General features: G+C 37.4%; 1 non-coding gene across 1 annotated transcript; it reads right to left on the bottom strand.

The window, feature by feature from the left end:
- Positions 1-16,290: 16,290 nt before the first annotated feature.
- LOC120269822 lies at positions 16,291-16,399 on the bottom strand. Its single transcript, XR_005539455.1, has one exon. It is a non-coding gene; the product is annotated as a small nucleolar RNA R71 (small nucleolar RNA).
- Positions 16,400-16,941: the final 542 nt, after the last annotated feature.

Raw genomic sequence — 16,941 nt, 5'->3', positions numbered from 1 at the left:
CCCATCATTGAGAGAGATATGATCGATTGAAAAACAAAAACCATTTGGAACATTGTGCTACCTTGATTGGGGACTTGTGGAGAACCTTGGGATTTACAAGTCAAGTAAAGGGAATGGCTATCAAGAAAAATTGTTGGGACAAGCTTTTTGCCATAAATGAGCCAACCTTTCATCAATTAACCTTGGAGGTTTTGAGTACATTTGAGGCACAACAAGATGGAGAATCCGTGCAGGAATAGGAAGATCATCACCATCTATTTTTCAAGCTTTTTGGACGAGGCGTACTATGCACCACTTGGACTTCGCCAAGTACTTGGGGATCTATGATGATGAGTTTATCAATTCCATGCCCACTAAACATCTTAAGCTTGATTTCCGAGTGAAGTAGGTAGGAGCAACTATTCGGCAACTTTGGCGGGTGATGATCAAATCTCCCGAAAGGCCTCGCCATGATTGACCTGACACGCAGATTCATTCATGCTTTGATTGCTTTCGATCTATTTTGGGCGGACCGATAGTAAGGGGTTGTCACTCAAGCCGATATTTATATGATGTATGGCATTTTCGAGCGGTGCCCTACTCACCTTGGCCACCTTGGCTCATATACAAGAGTGGAAGCTATATTTATTGGGCCCTATGTGACTAGATTGATCCGTGGCATGGGTTTATTTGAGCGGACGTGAGGTATGAGCCCGATTGTAGGAGGTACAACACCCTCGGACCGGCCCACATACGGGTGATGAGGCTTTGGTGGTCGCACGTGGCGGATCCACACATCACCGAGCCCTATGGTGAGTCTAGTCGCGATGACAAGCAGAGTACGAGGAGTTAGACCCACGAGGGCGCACTGCTCCCTACCCCGGGCTACATCTTTACTTGACTTCGACACGAGAATGAGGGGGATTGAGAGAGAGATTCAGGCACAGGCGTCGAGGAAGCGAGTGAGATCGTCGCCCGGCTCGCCAGATCATTGAGTGATAAGCCCGGCTTTGAGGCGAGATCTTCACGTTCCTCACCCTCCTACAATGGTTTCATCCCTCACACACTATGGCTACTTCTTCTACGCCATAGGAATAGCCAATGTGACTACTCTCTAACTCTCTTGTATGCATAACACACTACTTTGAGTACTTGGCCTTAGAACACTAAGTACTTTCCTTCAATGGACTCTTAAGAACTTCTAAGTATTGTTGAGCTAATCCTAGTTTTGTGGCATGTGAGTGTACTCGGAAGATGTGATCTAGGGTGAATGTAAAAATGAGTCTATGTCGAGTATTCCTCCGCTGTTGAAGCATGAATGCGTCTATGTGGACTGTACTGAGTAGTTGGGTGGCTCTTGTGCCCTAACCCGACATATGCACCCTCCGGAAAGATTTCAAAATGATTTTCTTGCGCTACGTTAGTCGGACTAGATGATGAAATGAAAAATAAAAACCCTAGTGATCTTTTTTGAGTACCTACCAAAGGTTTTGAGTAGAAAATGGACTTAGTTTCAAGGTATTGAATTAGAAGGATCTTATTTGGCCATTGAAGTAGCATTTAGTAGTTTAAGACATAGTATTCTTTTGTATGTGGAGTGATTATCATCAAGAGATTTCATCGATCAAGTCCTTAGGCTAGACCAGATCAGGGCAAATGAGATATAAGATTCACTTACACGATGCATACATATAAGGGGTGAGACAGGATGTTTTTATTATGCTTATTGACTATGACTCAACATCTATGTATCATTGTCCATTGCTTTTGCAATCTTATATTTGTTGGATGCGAGAGGTAATGCATTTAGCCACTTTTCAGTCTCTTTTTTTTTTATGAGTTGTTTGCTTGGGGACAAGCAACGCTTAAGTGTGAGCATATTTGATAAGTGTCTAAATGCATGTGTTTTCATATATATATCGTATTCACTTTGCATGTATTTTGTGAGGTTTGATGCCCGTTTTATGCTTAATCATCTACTATTTGCTTTGTAGGGCATAAGGAAGCCATGGAGAACAAGAAGATATCATTTGGGCGAAAAGAGATGAAAACAAGAATTTCATACTACAACTTTACTATCCAGTATGAGGACCTAGTATGATCAGTAAAGCGATGAATGGTTCGAGTGTTCCGCTCAGATTTCCATACTATCCAGTATATGGGGGCCGTATGGAGGGCTCAGTATGCACCCTGTATGGAGCCGAATCTAGGGTTTTTGAGTGCTATACGACCCCCATATGACCCCATACTGACCCAGTATGACTTGTGGGGAATATATACTGACTTTTAGGGCAAAAAAGGAACTTTTGGGGTTAGAACTTTTGCTGGGCATATTTTGGGAGACACTTGAGAGGCTTGTGGCGACCTTGGGAAGGAGAAGAAGGGCAAGGAAGCTAGAAGATCATCCAAGCCCAAGGTCCAAGACTCTCAAGGCAAGAAGGTAACTTCATTCAAGGGGAGATCTACCACGATTTGAAGGAAGGAGACCCGCGGCTAGAGGAAGCGTCATTGGGCACTCCTTTGGCAGGGAAAGCGTCATTCGGCATATTCTTCACCTCCTCCTCCACCATTTCATCTAGGAAGTGTCATTTATGCTTTTGTCTCATGTTTTTCTTGTTTGTATTGCTTGTTGTGGGATGATGACAGACTAGACCCCCAAGGCCACCGGGTGTTGGTGAACCTTGGGGGGTTTTATCATGTATGTTGGATGATAACTTGTTAATTCCATGTTTGGGTAATTTTGAGATTTAATCCATTGTTTTCATGCTAAGTGCTACACTAAGGAGAAATCCATACATCTTTTACGAGTGATGCATGTAGACGTGACTTGCTCGCATGTATTAGATCATGAATGGATTAGAAGGGGATACTTGTATCATCACACCGAGAAATCGGGTGTTTGGTAGCCCTCCATGTAGGTTTAATCAGAAGAAGAGTAGGTTTACTCCTAAGTGAGATTTCCTCATACTTAATGCAATCGTAGGGAAATGGATTTGGGAGAAATTCCTATGTATGTTCGTATGGGATTAGGGTTCAATCACCGAGAAATTGGGGTTGTTCTAATCTTGGAATCTCATGGTCCATTTTACCCTTGCATCTTTAGATCATCATCCATGTTGCATGATAACTCCTTAAGAGGATCCACATCCATAGGCCTTTGCATTTCATTGATTCTCTTGCTTGCTCATTGCTTGTTCTCTCTAATTTGTTGGCAAATATCGTTTTACCTTTAATTACATTTAGTAGAGTAAAATCCATCGCTTGAGATCATAGGCTAGATAATAGCTCAAGAAGGAGTAATAGGAGATCCTTAGCCCCGTGGAATATGATCCTCTTGTCTTCACACGAGGTATTACTTGGCGATCCCGTACACTTGCAGGGAAGCAATCACCCACCCATTGGGTACTTTATTACTTTGACACGCATGCACTTGTGGTATAAACATGCAATGGTGTGTCAATGACACTAAAGAAGAAGGCAATGATACAATCAAGGTAGAGGAACATAATGGTGTAGAGAAGGACAATGGGGTAGAAGTAGAAGAATCGATGACATATGAACAAAAATTATACTCCTAAGTTGATCAACGCAAAAAAAACAGAAGGGAAGAATTCGAGACAATTGAAGAAACTAGAAGGATGCTTATACGATTCAAGATAACTATTCAAACTATTCAGATGGAGGCTAAAGGTAACTTGTTTAAAGCTTCCACAAGCTCATTACACCCGGGTAGGTAAGTCTTTCTTTTTTAGGAAGTAGTTATGCAAGGTCCAGCCGGGAGAAGTACACTTATTTCAAGCCTCCTTAAGATAAAAGCAGGTATATCATGCTCAAGATAGCAGTTTGGAGCATCGTATTGCAGAGTGTCCACAATAGTCTTCTGGAGCACAAAGGGCATCTAGCATTTAGAATTCTAGGTATGTGCCTACACCAAAGCCTCAAGCTTCATCATGTCAAGGCACTATGAAGGAGGTGATCGGTGAACAACTAACTTCCTTTAACTCATTAGAAGGCAAGAAGGCCAAAGATTCAGGGTCATGTTTATGTGATGACTGAGGAAGATGCCCATGCTTCTACTGTAGTGGTATCAGGTACCTTATCAATTTATTCTGCATATCTTGTGTGTTATTTGACTCTGGAGTTACGCATTCATTTATTTCTTTTGTATTTGTTAAAAAGCATGCTCTACCCTTTGCTGTGCTCGATTATGATTTGTGTGTTGCCACCCTCGTTAGGAGTCAATGTTTTTGTTGATAGAGCATGCATGAGTTGCCAAATTTTTATTACTGATCATAAGTTTCCCATTCATCTCCATGTCATGAGTATGAATGACTTTGATGTCATCTTGGGAATGGATTTTCTGTCTACCTTCCATGTCATAGTTGATTGTTATGCAAAGATGGTAGTTTTTAAAATCCTTATAATAGAGTTTACTTTTTATGGGAGTGATTGTGCATCGCCACCTCATCTTATTTCCACCCTACAAGCTCAAAAATTACTCTTAGGTGGGTTCCCGGGATTCCTTATAATGATTATCGATGACAAAATCGAAGGACCGTGTTAGATGACATTCCCATGGTGAAGGAGTTTTCTGATGTATTTCCTGAAGACCTTCCCAGTCTACCTCTAGACAGGGAAGTGGAGTATTTTGTTGATTTAGTTTTACGAACTAAGCACATCTCTAAGGCCTCTTACAAAATGGCACATACTGAGCTAAAGGAGTTGAAAAAATAGCTTGAAGAATTGCGTGAGAAAAGTTTTATTCGGAATTTATATTGACCCTTAGAAGATAGAGGTAATTGTTGAGTGTAAGAGGCATGCCTACCAGTGTAACAGAGGTCCACAACTTTCTAGGGTCAGCTGGTTACTACAAACAGTTTGTGAAAGAGTTCTCTGTCTTAGCAACACCATTAACAAGGCTCACTTGGAAACTAAAAAAATATCAGTGGTTGATCAGTACGAGCAGAGTTTCCAAGAGTTGAAACACCGTTTAGTATTTGTACTTATTCTTACACTTCTGTCTCCTAGTGGAGGGTTTACCATTTACAGTGATGCTTGCAAAACTGGTCTGGGGTGTGTCTTGATGTAGAATGGTCATATGGTGGCTTATGCTTCGAGACAATTGAAGTTGTTTTAGGTGAACTAAGAAAAAGCTGAACATGCAACAGAGATAATGTTGAAGTTATTAAAAGATTATGATTTGACTATCAGTTATCATCTTGGGAAGGCCAATGTGGTGGTTGTTGCCCTTAAAAGAAGTTTTCTCAGGGTTTTGTTGCATTAATCACTTTGCAAAAAGCCTATCTTGGAGATATGAGATGAATGAAGCAACAAGTGGTGTTAAAAAGAGTGCAGTGTATCTTTTCAAAAAGTTTGGTGGTGAAACCCACTCTACTTGAGAGAATTAAAACAACACAAGAAGGAGATGGTTATTTGTAGAAGACTCAGTAAGAAGTTGAAAGTGGAACCCAAGTTTTAGTTCGTAGTTCATGAGGATGGCTCGAGTAAGGTTCGGAGATCGGATTTGTGTTCGAGATAATTCAAAGTTGAAAAAGGATATTGCTATAGATTTTTGTGTGGGTGGTTGTGGGACGAGCTGACCAAATATGAGTAGAAGTGGGAGAATATTGCTATAGATTTTGTGACTAGGTTTCCTTTAACCAGATAAAAGGTTTTGACATTGTGTGGGCTGGGTTGTGGACTAGGTCGACCAAATCAGCTCATTTCTTAGCTATCAAGACTAGCATGACTTTAGAGAAGCTAGCTGAGCTATACATTGATCAGGTTGTGAGGCTACATGGTGTTCTCATCACTATTCTGTCCGACCAAGATACTTGGTTTGTGGCACACTTTTGGAGAATTTTACATAAGGCCTTGGGAACCAAGTTGGCATTCAACATGGCTTTCCACCCGCAAATGATGGGCAATCTTAGAGGATGATTCAGATTCTGGAGGATATGCTTCAAGCTTGTATGGTTGATTTTGCGGGTTCTTGGGATCTACACTTGCCTTTGAGGGAGTTTCCTTATAATAACAATTGTTATGCAAATATCTAAATTGCACATTTTGAGGTATCATATGGTAGGAGATGCAGGTCACCTATTTGCTGGGATGATGTGGGAGAGTGCATATTGTTAAACCTAGAGATTTTGTAGTTGGTAGTAGAGAAAGTATGTCTATTTAGAGATCATTTGTGAGTAGCTCAAAGCAGGAAAAACGTTATGCAGATAATAGAAGAAGAAGCTTGGAGTTTTAGGTGGGTGATCATGTGTTCTCAAGAGTAGCTCCCACTAAAGGAGTCATTCATTTTTGTGTTAGAGGGAAGCTTAGCCCTCGATTTATAGGTATGTTTGAGATCTTGGAATGCATCGGTGATGTGGCATATTAGCTTGCACTACCAGTTTCACTATCCTTGAGTGCACAATGTGTTCCATGTTTCAATGCTGAAGAAGTTCATTTCTAATCTTGATCATGTGATACAGTTCTCCGACTTTAAGCTTAACAGTGACATGACATATGAGGAGCGACCAATTAAAGTAGTGGACTTTAAGGAGCAAGTTCTAAGAAGGCAGATTATTCCTAATGTCGAAGTTCAATGGAGTAATCACTCAGAGCGTGAAGCTACTTGGGAATTGGAATTTGAGCCGCGGGAGAAATATCCATACCTTTTATAGTGATTAGGTTAGAGTTTAGAAGACTAAATTTTTTTTGTGGAGGGGGGTGGAGAGTTTATGGACCCCACCTTTTTATTTTATTTATTATTTAATTTTTAAAAAAACTTTGTTTTTTTAAACAAAAGATTTTATCCTTTCAGTAACCGTTAGACACGTGCCCTGCAACCTCCCATAATCCGTGATCCTTTTCTTATAAAAAAAAAAGAAAACAAAGGAAATTCATAGCCTTTCCTCTCTATAATTGCTACAATGGATTTGGTGCAAGGGACAAGAAGTTCTCCATGAGCATGGTAGTCGAGCAAGGGTGCAAGTGATTTCCGAGCATATGCTTAGCTTATAATCATATTTTTGGTGGCTTGGCTATGTGCCCGAAATTTTTGTGCAAATGCTTTAGATCTTAAATTTTAGTGTGTTTTTAGTTTCACTAGGTGCTGTAATATCAATTTTAAGGATTATAAGCATATGTGTATAGTTTTACTTATTTTCCAGTCTTGATCATGTGTCTTCATGTAGATCTTTCAATATGATTTTCTATACTGCTTCATTTGTTTGAATTCAGAGATATATGTTGTTGTTGGTTTAACTATTCCAAAGCTATATTAGTGGTGTGTATTTATGCAGTTCAGCATGTCATTAGGTTTTTTAGATTTGCTATCCATGGATAAATAGATTTTAAACAAGCCTTTTGACCTTTGTTTTATGTTTATGTTTATATATATATATATATATATTAAGCATACAAGAGTCTATCAGTAGGTGTTTACCATGTTAATTATTCCACATGTTTCCATTCTGTTCTTTTGAATAGAGTTTTTCCAATCTTTTAGTTTTTGGCTTCTTGGGGTGTGTGTGGAGAGTAAATGTGTTTGGGTTTTGATTAATGTTTTTTGTTTCAAATGTGTTAGATTGAGTCATGGGTTGTCTTGTTGATTTTTAGGTTTGTTCTGTTAATTAGTGGTAAGATCTGGGATAGTTTAAATGAGAGGTTGCCACAGGTTTCATCTGAATAGTCTTTTAAAAGATTAGTTTTTATGAGTACATTTGCTAAGTTTTTGTGAACAGGGTCTAAATTCGCTTGTGGTTTGTGGCTTGTAATATTAGAATTATTGAATTGGGTTTATGCCTATACGATCTTTTGTGGAGTTTTGAGTTGGGCTCTAATTTGGATTTTGGAAATTTACTGAACATCAGATAAATAACCACATATAAATTATACTATGTATATACATCTTTTCATACTAGCTTAATTTGTGAAATTAAGTATTTTATTTATTTATTCTAGATAATTTGATTACTGTTTATTAGTCAAATTGTGTTTATTAATTATTATTTTCGGAATTATCTTTAAATTATTTTAAATTTTGAATTAATGATATTTTTTGAATTAAAATTATCTGACATGTTTAAATATCTATTTAAATTCTAATTATTTAAATTATGAATTTTCAGATAATTTATTAAATTTCTGATTATTTAATTTTTGAATTATTAGATATTCTATTTAATTTATGATTATTTGTATTCCTCCAGGTTGCTTCAAGATTATAAATATATATATTTCTGATTAATTATATTTTTTAATTTATCTGTTCAAGTTTGTATTCAAATAACTGGTTTATTTTGATATTATAAAAATAGGATCAGGTGACTGCTAAAACTTTTGCTTGGCAATTGCTTCGTATTTTTCTCAATTTGAACTTTGATAGTTTGTTGTTTTGTGAACATTAAGTATTTTGACTTAGAAATTAGTCTCCAATTAACTATGCAATAACCCTATTACCAAGGGTTAAACATTGACCGTGTCGATATGTATCTTTGTTAAAAAACTATATTTTCACACCATTCCATTGGTGAAGAATAACGGCCTCTGACAATTTGGCTCAGGTCACCGAATGTTGACAAATAAATTTTGAACCTTTGACTCGGGTCACCGAGTTTAAATAAATGATTTTTGATTTTTTGTTTTGGCAATAGTGAATTGGGAGACATATATTCTATAATATCTGACATAGCTTGTATTTTTGTTGAATTATTCTTTTTTGAATTGTATTTTGGCAAGTATTGTGCTATGTTTCAGTATTTGTACTTAAATTCTAAGGTTTTTTCAAGAACTGTTGTGATCAAAATATTTTTAGTGGTTACTTACTGGGCTTTTAAGCTCATAAGTGTGTTTTCACAATTTTTCAAATAAGGTGTAGGGTCTGTTGGCGAATAGCTTTGCGGGGGTCGTTGAGCGAAGCGATTTGTAGATTTCTATTAGTTAATAGTATTTTGCCTTCTAGTAGACATAAATACTATTAGTGTACTTTTGTTGCTTTTTCTAAACCTTGTTAGTTTGTTTTTTTATCTCTTGTCCCGATGTTATAGCTTTGCTTTGATTTGGTACTTCTATTAGATGTATATGCTATTTTGAGGCAGGTTCGTGAGGCTTTATATGCTCACTTGGTCTCCCCTTGTGAATATGCCACTGTTTATCGGTATTTTGAACTCGGTAAACTGGCCTCGGGGTGTGACACAATGCTTGATAGGGACGTAAGTGTACATGCCGATTGCAGTAATAGTAGTGTGTGTAAAGCAAAGTTTTAGTCCATAGGGAAGAAAGTGAGTATTACTAGAAGCCCTAATTTCAAAAATTAGCCTAATTGATTGAGAGATATGTGTGTGGACAAAAGAGAATAAAGCAAGAAATACGGAAATAAAACAGAAGAGAAGTCAGGGGAAGAAACGATGTCCGGGCATAGTATCCATCTAGGGTTATGAAGTATAGGTCAAAGGTTGTCTAACTATGAAATTCTATTCTAACTGAAAGAAATCCTAAATTATACTAAACCCTTCTTGCGAAGATGAATAGTAACTAAATTTGTACAGTGTTGATACAGTAAACCTACAATTGCATTAACATTCTATAAAACCTCACTGGAAGCTAATGATGATCTCTTAAGTAGATAACCTTCCTTCTGAAGAAAGATTATCCCTAATTAGAATACAGAGTAGAGATGCGATTTCTCCTAAAATCTACTCCACATGATTGTAAAGAGCATAGAGATGATCACTGACTCACCCGGGATAATTGAGGAAGATGGGTCTCCAAAGTGCCCTAACTAGAGCCTTACTCACAATCCCCTCTAATTGCAGCTTGTCTATGCTAGGTGAGAATTTCTTCTTATCACCAAGGGCCTTACTCACAATCCCCTCGAATTACGGCTTGTTAATGCTAGGTGGGAATTTCTTCTCATCACGAAGAACATCAAACATATGAAAACTAAGGCCCTCTCACCATAATAGCAATCATTCAATAAAAGCATGCAATTAGATATGAAAACATGAATTCTAAATAATAAAATAAAAGAGCACACATATCCACAACCATTGTCAAAGTATAAACCCTAGATTTCAACTATGCCCAAACATCTAACATATAGCTCTCCATAGAGGGGGAGCTATCAATCCAAATACAAGATACAACAAGTAAGATAGAAAGCATTAAAACCGCCTTGTTTATCATGCCGGAGTGGGATCACTAGAGAACACTCCAAGAACATTCCACGCATGCCGCCAAGGTGAGCTTGATAACTACAATCTCCAATCCTCTTGAATGTGGATCTAAGTCTCCCTTGGAATAACCTCTTGAGCCCTGGAGGTTCGTCTCCTTTCTTCTCTAACTTTGACTCGAAATAAAAGAACAAAAAAATCCTCAGAATACCCTAAAAATTCTCATTAGATCTATTTATACTTGTCTTCTTACGGGCTACTTATGGGCATAATGTCGTGGCAGTAAGGGAGCTAGAGAAGATGGTTGCAAGCCTTGCATGAACACTTATGGTTGTAAGTCATATCCTTAAGATCTTATGTTAGTGTTATGGTCCAGCTTATGACCATAAGCACTAGACTGTTAACTTCATTATGCTGCTTCTTACGACAGCCCTTACGGGCGTAATCTGTGGTCATAAACTCCTCTGGATGTTCCTTATGGGCATCCTTATTGGCATAAGCCTTCCCCATAAGGTCCTCTAGTTTGTCTCTGACTCCTCCTTAAGAGCATAAGCATTCTAGTAAAGTTCGCTGGAAAATGCTTACTGCTGTAAGGTAGGTCGTAAGCTGCCCGTAAGCCACCCAGTTTGCCTTGTTCTTGTTCAAAAGATATCGAGAGAGCTCCAACTTCTTCGTTTAAGGTCTTGAATGCTTCTTTTGGTTCTCTATTGTCTGTAAGCACTACCCGAAGCCTGAGAATGTGAAACACACTAGATTTAGCATCGAATTCCATAATATAGTTCTCATACATGCCAAATGAGTATACAAAATGATATGAAATATATGAACATTATACACTCATCAATGCTATAGTCGATGGAGAGGCATTTATGTCAAAACACATCGAATTAAATGTTGTTCTCTGATGGAAGGATTAGAAAAACATGGAATAAGAAAAGGAGGGCTTTAAAATTAATACTAAAACTTAGAGTGAGTTTTTGTGGATAATTAAATTTGAGGGGGACTTTTTGTTCATTTACTGTTGTTTATGTTGTTGTTCAAATGAAATTAAAATACACAAAATCGTGTCTATATCTATAGAACAATAGAAACCAATTAAAATAAAATTGAGAAAAAAGTAAAGCCAAATAAAAATATTATTATCAGTAAGCATATAATGTAATTTGGTATAAAATAATATATATATATATATATGGATATATGTATATATTGATATCATATATGTATTAAGAGAAAGGGAAGGTTAGTAGTGTGTGATCCATTCGACTATAAAAAATAATAAAATAGAATAAAATAAAATTACAGACTAATAAAAATCAAGCAAATGACATTATACAGGGGATTTCAGTAGTATGTTTATACACACACACACATATATATATATATCTTTACAAATGTGTATAAATAAAAAACAAACAAAACCGTATATATATAGACAAATAATAAAACCAAAATTATAATAAAAATAAATAAATAAAATTCAAAAATAATTAAAACATACGAAAATAAACAAAAATAAAATTATATATTCATACAAATTTAAAAGAACAAAAACCTTAAATATATATATAGAGAGATACCATTAAACAATAAATCTATTTATTTTTTGGTTTAAAAAAAAATGTTTTTGTACCAAAATATAATGTGTGGCCCACTAAAACAATTACCAATCTAAACTAAGCAAAATTGAGGATTGTGAGGGATTATGTTATTGTTAGCTAAAATTAATATTACGCATACATACGCACTATATCATGGCATAGATAAGCAATCACCCACTCACCCAAGCTCTCGTCCTTGTTTTGTTTGTTCTTTTCCTATTTGTTATCATTTTTCTATTTTTTTATTGCATTCGTATAAATAGTTGAAGAAGGGTCAATTCTTTTTAAAGGTAGAGAGAATAAGTCTTTTGTAGTTAAATTCCTTTCTTTATAGACAGTACAATTTATTTAAGGTATTTGTGCTGAGATTCTTGCTCTTTACCTTTAATGAATCAGTTTTTATTTCCTTTTTAAATTATGCTATTTTTTGTCCTTATCATTTTTGGTATCGTAAATGTTATAATCCAAGATGGTGAATACTAGAGCTTTAGCCCATCATAACAAACCATCAAATCCTTCTTTTAATTCTCCACTTGTGTTGAATCAAGATATGTACTTAAAAAAACTCCTTCTATTAATCCTTTTTATAAACAATACAATCCATTTTGAAATATTTGTGTTAATACAACAACTATCTTCAATCGTGTCTGGACTTGATGCTCTTAACTAGTTGGCGGCCGATGCTACTGTACTTGAAAACTTAACAATTGGTAATAGCTACGATCTGGTTAGACAAAAGGCAAGATAAAAGAGCTTCGATTTAGGTAACCAAAAAGCTCCCCAGTGTCAATGTCATAGATGATAACATTGAGAACGTATGGGATATCAGAATCCCGTAAGGTAACCTCGTACAAGGATGGAATTTCCCAAATTTGAAGGCATGGATTTTTTAAAGCAGAAAAATATTTCACCGTTTCAGATGATAAAGTTGAATTTGCATAAATGTATTTAGAACGTGATGCTATCAATCTCTTTTCACGGATAAATAGCCAGAATACCATTCTATAATGGAAAAACTAGTAAAGATTTTGCAAGAAAATATTGGACCAGCAGAATTTGAAAATCATGATGAGTTTTTATAGATCATCAAATAAATTGTGTCTATTCAAGAGTATAGATAGGACTTTGCTTGGTGAGTTGCTTGTATCCATAAATGGCCTGAGCATTATCATCCGGGAGTTTTCCTAAATGGCTTAAAGGAAGACCTTGAAATAGATGTAAGAATTGACCATAATCATCCAATTAAAACATGAAAAATAAAGACAAGCCAAGCATTTTACTGCAAACTCAAACAAGGCACAAAACTACGTTTAAAATGTAAGATATGAAAAGAATATGAAAAAAACTTAGGTTGCCTCTCAAGAAGTGCTTGTTTTATGTTACTAGCTTGATGTGCCTAGTGAGCCCATGTCAAGGAGGTTCCAAATAGGAATACTCCTCAAACACAACATGAGTGTCTCCAAAATAATGCCCAAGTGTGAAATCAGAGAAAATAGGGAACTTACCAATCAACTTGACCAGCTAAGAAATTACCTCCTTGGGCAAAGGTTTCTCTTTGCCTTTCTTTGGTGAAGTGACTACCATCCAATGATTCTTTTGCGTACGTTCCTCAACTGGATTTCTGGTAAACAAAGGGGGTGTCTCCTCGTTTTGATTGTCATCTAATAACTCCTCAAAAGGGTCTTTGCGCACCATTTCTTGCACATAATCATCCACAATAGAGTCAGCCATGTCTATAAAATTGAAAATATCATCAGAAGAATGTTTCATGGTATTAGATAAAGCAAAAACAACTTCCTCATCCCCAATCCTAATAGTCATCCTACCATTGCTAATATTTATAAGGGCTTGGGAGGTTGATAGAAATGATTAACCTAAGATGAGGTGAATATCAACATCCTCATCGACATTTAAAATCACAAAATCAACTGAGAAGATGAATTTATCTACTTTCACCAGAACACCATCAATAATGTCCCAAGGATGCCTGATAAGTGCTTGTATGTTAAGAATGCGAAGTGCTCTTTCCTTACGATGAGCATTACTTTTATCAGGTTTAAGTGCTATTACATGTGTATTTGTGTTCTTTTACGCATGTAGGGTTGTGAAGCTAAGTATTAAGAAAAGAAGTCAAAAGTAGATCGTGAACACACAATTTGGTGGAATCTTGGAAAGAACAAATGCGAAGACACAAGTGGGGCTCCATGATACGTGAATGTGTGGCAACCTCCATGTATTCAAGTCATTACAATGAGTTGGAGGGGCACGAAAGCAGTCATATTTGCGTATCCCGACTTTTGCGTTGATAACAAGATCTTCACCAATGAAGCCTTTGATTGAAGAAGAGTTGCAATCTACGGCATAAACGTGTGCCAATTTATGTTGCCTCGATGGAAAAGTGTGCAATTGGGAATGTTTTACCGGAGTACTGTAGCAAATCATTGTAGCGATATGCTGTAATAGTTACTATTCACAGCAGACCGAAAATTAGGTTTCTAGAAAACCGACACGGGCATGTGGAAATTCACCACGCTCGTGTGGAAATTCCATAGGCCCATGTGAAAAATTCACAGGGCCGTGGGGATGCCCGATTCTAGCCCTATTTAAACCACGGTTCGGCCAGATTTTGGAGGAATCTTTTACCCTTCTCTAGAACTTTTCTCCATCTTTTGAAAGGCCGTCGGCTAGGGTTTTGAGAGGCTTTAGCAAGTCTTTGTAGTAGTTCTACGGATTTGACACCGTGCTTCGATTGGAATAAGGTTATTGGGGGAGCTTTCGTCGATATCGATCCGGCGAGGTGTGCCCTGGGCCGGAGAAAGGGACCTTTGGAGAAGACGAGGCTACTCCACAAGACCATCGACATGACTACCGAGGCGGTTTTCCTATAGATCGCTTGTTTTTACTTTTGATTTCATTATTGATTGTATCTTGCTCCATGGAGAGCTAAACCCCCTAGTGGGTACTTGGATTTTGTAAACCCTAGGATGTTAATGTTTCTTTGACCTTTTATTATGCCTTCCTTAATTGATATTTCTAATTGAGTTTCAATCTTGAATGCCTATTGAATGATTTCTCCCTTAGAGTGATACTAGGGTTGAGAGTTTATCTTGGTAACCTTTGTCGATGGGTGACACACCATGAGGGTTAGACAAAGCTAGTTTGGAGAGGGTTGAGAGGGTGAGTCAAGAGGTAGCGGAGCCTCCCCTTTCCCCTCCGTGTGATTTATCCTACCTCTAATTCCTAGAGTCCTTTGCAGTTATAATAGAGTGAAGAATTAAAGAATGAACTCCCGATCGGGTTAGTTAGCGTGAGCAACGAGTGAAGCGTTGAAGTGACTTTAGTATCTGGGGCTTAATTGTGACTAGGGGTCTTTCGCTTGGACCAAAAGGTTAGATCTACACATAGGAATAGGGTTTATCACTTGGAATCCCTAGAACTCTTTGCAACTTTGCATAGTATGAGGTGTTGAGAAAGAGCGATTTCTCCACCGGGACATTGTGTAAAGTTAGCCATGGTTGACTTTAGGTTTGGGACTGTGTGCTTTAGGATTTCCATGACTCATTAAGCATTAGTTAGGAAACATAATAGTAGGTCTTGCACTTGAAACATTAGTCCTAGGGGAGCATTGTCGGAGTACCTCACTTCTATCGATTGCCTTTCCTCTCACTTACTTAGGCCTCTCGTTCTTGTTTCTTTTGTTTCTGCTTTCATTACACTTTATGAACACAATCATTATTCATCTCTGATTGATTAAGTAGCAATTTGAGTATTTTTATTCCCTACTCCCTATGGATATGATATCCCACTCACTTGGGATTTATTACATCGATAAACCCATGCACTTGCGATCACACGCAAGGGGCGTTATCAAGTTTTTAGAGCCCTTGCCGTAGAGTAAGCGTTTAGAGATACTTTACACTTTGTTATCTTAGTCAATTATCATTCATTCTACTTCACATCTTCTTATTCTATCATTGTTCTGATTTGTTTTCTTTATTTTGGTACAGCTCCAAGTTATGACTAGAGGGAACCCTTCTATATTAATAGAAGGTGATCCTGAACTTGAACGTACACTCAGAAGAAAGGGTAAAGAACCTGTGCAAAAACAGTCGAATCTAGCTGAAGTGGAAATTGAAGGGTCTAACAACATGGTAGAACATAATAAACAGCAGAGAACGCATTCTGATTATGTCAGACCATCGGTATTGGGGACACAATCTAGCATTGTGCGGCCAACGATTATAGCTCCAAACTTTGAGCTAAAAGCCGAGATTCATCAAAATGATACGAAAGATCGGTGCAGTTTAATGGTTTGGCCGATGAGGATCCAAACAACCATATTAAAAACTTCTTGGAAGTTTGTGATATGCTGAAGATTAATAGTGTTATGGATGATGCTATGAGATTGAGGCTTTCCCATTCTCTCTAAAAGGAAAAAGCAAAGCGGTGGCTACATTCTTTACCGAGAGCATCCATCATGACATGGAATGAAAATGGTCGAAAGCTTTTTCTTGCAAGGTACTTCCCTCCGAGAAAATCGACAAAAGCTTTTATAATGAAATATCGTTCTTTTGTTCAGATGGAGCTTGAATCCTTGTTTGAGACATGGGAGCGATTCAAGGATCTCTTGCGGAAGTGTCCATAGCATGGTTTCCCTGAATGGATGATCATTCAGACTTTTTACAACGGGTTGAATTAAAGTACAAGACAACTTCTAGATGTCGTCGCAGGAGGTACAATGGGGAACAAGATCCCTGAAGAAGCCCGACAGTTGGTAGAGGAAATGGCCATGAATAACTACCAATGGAATGCAAGGGAAAAGAAGAAAGTAGCCAGACTCCATGAAATTGATGCGTTTACATCCTTATCGGCCCACGTAGAGGCATTGAGCAAGAAATTAGATACATTGACTTCACCGAGGGTGGCCACGATCAAGAGTTATAATGGTTGTGTTGGTTCACATATGCTATTTGATTGTCCTATTTCAATTGCTACTTCATCACCCACTGAACAAGTAGACTTTGTGGGCAATTCGGGAAGGGTACAAGGTAATCCTTATAGCAACACCTACAACCAAGGGTAGAGGAACCACTCTAATTTCTCATGGAGTAACCAAGGGTAGCAAAAGGCCATAGCACTACTGGGTTTTCAACAACAACAAGTCCCGAACATGGATAATAGAATTTCAGGCTTGG

This window comes from Dioscorea cayenensis, chromosome 9 (genome assembly GCF_009730915.1).
Source record: "Dioscorea cayenensis subsp. rotundata cultivar TDr96_F1 chromosome 9, TDr96_F1_v2_PseudoChromosome.rev07_lg8_w22 25.fasta, whole genome shotgun sequence".
Taxonomy (NCBI): Eukaryota; Viridiplantae; Streptophyta; class Magnoliopsida; order Dioscoreales; family Dioscoreaceae; genus Dioscorea; species Dioscorea cayenensis.
The sequence above is the reverse complement of the archived record's forward strand: the minus strand, read 5'-3'. Positions and strand labels throughout refer to the sequence as shown.